This window comes from Schistocerca piceifrons, chromosome 2, assembly GCF_021461385.2.
Source record: "Schistocerca piceifrons isolate TAMUIC-IGC-003096 chromosome 2, iqSchPice1.1, whole genome shotgun sequence".
NCBI lineage: Eukaryota > Metazoa > Arthropoda > Insecta > Orthoptera > Acrididae > Schistocerca > Schistocerca piceifrons.
In genome coordinates, this window is record NC_060139.1 from 1,046,744,479 (window position 1) to 1,046,750,294 (window position 5,816).

Consider the following 5,816-nt stretch of genomic DNA (forward strand, 5'->3'; position numbering starts at 1 on the left):
GAGGAGTGTTAATGTAACAAGCAGTTGACCCATTATGATGTTGCACTTAAATCCAGGAGATCTGAAATAATACTGAGTGTTACATGGACATCAGTATGTTGATAACAAACTCACCCAGCCAACTAAATCACAATTCATTGTTGTGCACGATCTACCAGCAGGCATATAGTGCAACCAAGTGCGAAGATAGAAAACAGATGAATTATTTCCTTTCCTAAAATTAGCTAATTAGAGAAAAAAACGATTTTTTTCGATTTGCAAATATTGTGGCAGTCAGTTCAACCATTAAGTACAACAATCTTAGCTAAAAATTTCTTTGTTTACGTGGAAATAAATGAAACATTTGCGTCCCAAAAAAGGGACAATCATAATATAATAAACTCACCATGCGAAGGCTATTCGGAAAGTAAGGACCGATGGGTCGTGAAACTTAAACCTTTGTGAAAATCAAAAATGTTTTTTGTGCAACAGTTAGCTACACTTTCCAGCTACTTCTCTACGTAGTCGCCCCTCCGACTTGGACATTTGTTGTAGCGTTGTGCAGCTTCCCGGTACCCTCGTCATACAAGACAGCCGGCTGTTCTTTTCGCCACTTCTCTGCACTGGTCTAGAGGTCGTTGTCTGCAACCAAAATGTTCTCTTTATAGCCAGCGGAGATGAAACTCAGGGGGAGCCAACATAGGGGCTGCATTGTGGGTGATCGAGCATCGTAAACGCTGCCCCTGCAGCGTGCGGCCGAGAAATGTCATGAAGAAGGAAATGCATGATAGTCATTTTATGTGGGTTGCATGACATCAGTCGAAATCTCTCACAAGGCCCTCCTACTAGGCGGGACAGATTATTGCTGCAAACATCTTTATGTGCTAACTGTGCTCTTAGCCCTGAAAAGAGCGACGTGACGCTATCGACGGGCGTACCAGAGACACTGCTCAACACATCTGTACAAAGTTTCATCGGATTTTCACTGTGGTTTCCATTTCGCGCCCAATCGGATCTTACATTCTGCACAGCCTTCGTATTAATTTTGTACGCCACCGTACATCGTATAACGACGAAGTCATCTGGGAAACTGTTGCAGTTATTCCTGAAGGTTTTATTTTGCATCGTTGCAACTACAAGAAAATACGTGTTTTTCTCATCAGACTCGATTTGCTTTATTGTGCTGAAGGATGAGTGGACCCTGCCTGCTTTCTGAACTACATCAGCAAACGCCTTCTGCTAGCACGTCTTTGGTTTCTTTCTTCATTAGATACTGACACTTGTGGGCTAATATTTCGCTGCTTTGCAGAACTACTCATTTTTTTATGTTCTACACAGTACGCTTTTCCGTGTGCTGCTTTGCAGAACTATGAATATTTTTTACGATTTACACAGTACTCTTTTTCGTAGACACGAAAGAGTGTGCTGTGAAAAACGTAAAAAATGCATAGTTGACACGAAAAAGGGTACTGTGTAAAACATAAAAAAATGCGTAGTTCTGCAAAGCTGCGAAAAATTAGAACACAGGTGTCAGTTTCTAATGAAGAAAGAAAGGAAAGACGTGCTAGCAGACGGCATTTCCTGATGTAGGCGCAAAATAAAAAAAAAAAGCAGAAATTGTCACCACTGATGACGCTTTACTTTAGTGGTTGTTTCCATCCTGGGGATAATTACCCCCTGAAGGGTAAAATGATATTTTCTGAGGGTTAAAAACTAAACGATTCGATTCTGTTTCAGTCACGAAACTAAGTCATTTTCAAAAGATCTTGCTATTATCACAATTTTGTATTACTGTAATACTGATTATAAACTCCTCCCAAACAGGCCATGAAGGCCCAAAGGTACCGACCGGCCGCCGTGTCATCCTCAGCCCACAGACGTCACTGGATGCGGATATGGAAGGGCACGTGGTCAGCACACCGCTCTCCCGGCCGTATGTCAGTTTCCGAGACCGGAGCCGCTACTTCTCAATCAAGGAGCTCCTCAGTTTGCCTCACAAGGGCTGAGAGCACCCCGCTTGCCAACAGCGCTCGGCACACCGGATGGTCACCCATCCAAGTGTTAGCCCAGCCCGACAGCGCTTAACTTCGGTGATCTGATGGGAACCGTTGTTACCACGGCTGCAAGGCCGTTGGCACTGATTATAAGAGTCATCAATAATTACTTGTCCTAAATTAGCAGCATTAATGCGGTGGAGGTTACAGGTTCCTGACGTTGTTCACCCACTACACACGTAGGTACTGCTTCATCCTGTATATCGCTGATGACAAAAGTGAGATTTATACGTAACAGATGCTAAATATCTCAAGAAAATGTCTTCTCCAAGTTGTAGAATGCAGATACTAACTGCAGTAGTCCAGAAATCGCTTTATTGCTCATTGCTCGGTTCGACACCGATAAATGAATTAATTGACAGCACGACACAGCCGTGAGTACATGAGGGCAGCTATAGTGCTGTGTGCAGTGTTATTATTATTAGTAGTAGTAGCATTATTGATATTATTATTATTAGAGTGGTTAGACATAAAGGATTAACAGCTTCAAGTCGTCCAGTTTCTTCCAGTTCAGAAGTAAGGAGTGCAGCAATAAAGTGACTTACGAACAGTAAATGTAGTTGCACACATCTGAATCTGTTTGATTTTAATTGGGGCTGCAGTGTGCAGGTCAAGCAAGTGCCGCAATGGAGAGAAGTAATGCGGGAGAAGTATGTTTTGCAACAAGTGTGTATCCTCACTGTGGGCAGTTAGCTTTCTTACCTGTAAAGGAGTTGTGGGTAGCGCTTGCGATGCACCAGGAATTCCTTCGTCATTCATTCTAACACACACACACACACACACACACACACACACACACACACATACACACAACTAAATATCATTCATGTTCCGTCATTTTAAAAATAAAGGTGTTCCAAGAAAACAAGAAAAGTCTTCCATTCTGCAGTTTAGTTAGGTGTTGAAGTTAGTGATAATGTGGCTGGGCGGGGGGAAGGGGGAGAAGGGCGGCCGATGTGGCCGTGCGGTTCTAGGCGCTGCAGTCTGGAACCGCGTGACCGCTACGGTCGCAGGTTCGAATCCTGCCTCGAGCATAGATGTGTGTGATGTCCTTAGGTTAGTTAGGTTTAACTAGTTCTAAGTTCTAGGGGACTAATGACCACAGAAGTTGAGTCCCATAGTGCTCAGAGCCATTTGAACCATTTTTGAAGGGGGGGGGGGGGGGGGGGAGAGAGTAGGGCACGGGTATACTAGCTAATGTCTGATTGCACTCAGGGGTAAAGGTCTAAGAAAGGCTGGGGACCATCGTTTTACTTCAATAAAGCGAAACGTGTCTAGTGAGAAAAACTCGCATTTTCGACGGAACAAAAGTATCCTCAGGAATTGTAAAGCATGTACAGACAATATGGCCACACAAATGAAGAGTTGTTCCAATTACGTAGGGCTGTAAATGACACGGAACATTTCCCTGCCTCTCGTTTTGAAGACAACGGCCAGGTGCAGCCGCGTCCTTGACACACCGAGGTAGGAAGAAGGTGGTTCCCGTTGGGGTAGGGGTGGCGAGGAGTGCACGGAGGGGGCGTCTGTGCAAGTAATGCGAGGCCTGCTTTGTTTCTCGGGGCGAAGAAGCGTTTTTGTGTCTCCCGCTCATTACAAGAGGCGGATGAGCAGTAACAGAGCCCGTCGTAATGGCGGCGCGCGTTTCTGGAACTAGGGAATCGGTATTTAATGGGCGGCATGGGGAACGGCAGATTGTCGGTTGGCTCACCGAGCGTATAATGGGCGGCCGTGCCCGCGCTCCCGCTAGGCCGCAGGTGCCTCGGCGGGTGCGGAGTCGGCCGGCCCGCGCCGGTCCCGGGGCTAAAAACGCGGGCCCTGATGTAGACGGATGTTCCGCGTCCCCGCGGCCGCGCTTTGTGCTCCGCAGCCGAAGACGTCGCGCTCTAAACGGACGGCGGCTGGCCGTAGGCCGCACGAAAAGCCAGTAATCAGTCACTGTTTCGCCAGCCTTCCATCTCGGGGGGCGTTCTTTAAATATGTTCCTCCTGCAAGAAGTTCTGTGCTCGAGTTCTGTGCAGCACTGTCTTAGACCGGAACGCGTAGAAATTAGAGACTTGACACGTTTTTGACGTTGCTGAGCAACCGTTAAACAATATTTTTTAAAGGAACACACCGCCATTTGGCTGTTCTATTGTTTATTGAAGCACGACCTAGGTTTCGCCTGTTTCATGTTTTCGATTTTATGTCTTTAACATACCGGGTGATCAAAAAGTCAGTATAAATTTGAAAACTTAATAAACCACGGAATAATGTAGATAGAGAGGTAAAAATTTACACACATGCTTGGAATGATATGGGGTTTTATTAGAACCAAAAAACTACAAAAGTTCTACAAAAGTTCAAAAAATGACCGACGGATGACGCTTCATCTGATCAGAATAGCAATAATTAGCATAACAAAGTAAGACCCGATCCAGTCATTTAGCTAAATTAAAATATTCCATAATTTGTATCAGATCATAGTCATGTGTTCTTTAGTAATCAGACGACCAGCTCTGCAGCTGTGTCACTAAGTCAGTTTTTCTAGTAATTCAGATCTGAGACAAATGTTATGCAGCAGGCCTATTAGTAGATAGGCCAGCATTTTACTAAGCTGTGCCATTTACGAGCTGATATATAGATAGCATTATCGGGCGACACCATCACGAGGTAAGAATTTTTCGGTTTATTTCTCACGGTCAGATTCAGATTGATTTCACAGGGCCTTGGCGTAGCGCTGCTTGCTCAAAATTTATCAGTTTTTCATGAGTTAAGATTTATCAGTTTTCATAAATCAGAATTTAACTATCCAAATCTCATTTTTTTATTTATATGGGAAGGTTACAAATATATGTTAAAGACGTAAAATCGAATGCTTGAAAATGGCGTAAAAGACCGAAAGTTGGGTTGTGCTTAAATAAGCAATAAAACACTCAAATGGCACTGTGTTGCGGCTCAGATCGGTACCAGATGTGCTAGAAGAGAATCAGTGAGGTTCTGGAAAGTTTGGTCAATTGCACCACGTTTATCGGTTGAGGATGTATGGCGCGAACAGCTCGATTGAGATGCTCCTACAGATTCGGAGATTTTGTTGGTCAGGGCAGTACGGTAAACTCATCTTGTTGCTCTTTCAACCAAGCACGTACGCTATAAGCTTTGTGACACATTGCATTGTCCTACTGGTAGATGCCATCGTCCCGACGGAAAGCAGATGTCTGTAGTGGTGGACATGTTCCTCAGCGATAAGATGCGTTCTTCTGTTGGTCCATTGTGCCTACCATACTGACGAGATCACCCAGGAAATGCTTCGAAAACATTCTCCAGATCACAAGACTCCCTCCTGCAGTTGACGATTGTTGCACGGTCTCTGATTTCAGGCATTTCATGCCGTACACGCCAACGTCCATCTATGCGATGGAGCATAAAACGTGATTCAACTAAAAAGCTCACCAGTCGCCACTCAGTGGACGTTAATTTGCAATACTGGCGGACAAATTCCAGCCTTCGTCTCCGATGAACTGTAGTCAGCATGCGTGAATGAAACAGGCTCCTGCTCTGGAGGTCCATGTGGAGCGATGTTCGCTGAACGGTCGTTGAGGAGACACTGTTGGTAGCCATTAGAGGTGGGCAAAGTCGTTCATCCTTGGGAACTAGTTTACTGGTGATCGCTCTTTTTTGGGAACCGTTCAGTTTTACTCGTTCACCGTTCATTGTGTTTGGTATATGGTTTTTTATGAAAAATTGAAAATTAGTAGCATAGGTGACTGAAGATGGAAGGCTCCAAGAGGGGGCAATTGCCTCCCC

At 44.8% G+C, this 5,816-nt stretch overlaps 1 pseudogene; it reads right to left on the minus strand.

Annotated features, from left to right (window-relative positions):
- Positions 1 to 1,997: 1,997 nt before the first annotated feature.
- Positions 1,998 to 2,115, minus strand: LOC124778377 (annotated as a pseudogene).
- Between the last annotated feature and the right edge of the window lie 3,701 nt (positions 2,116 to 5,816).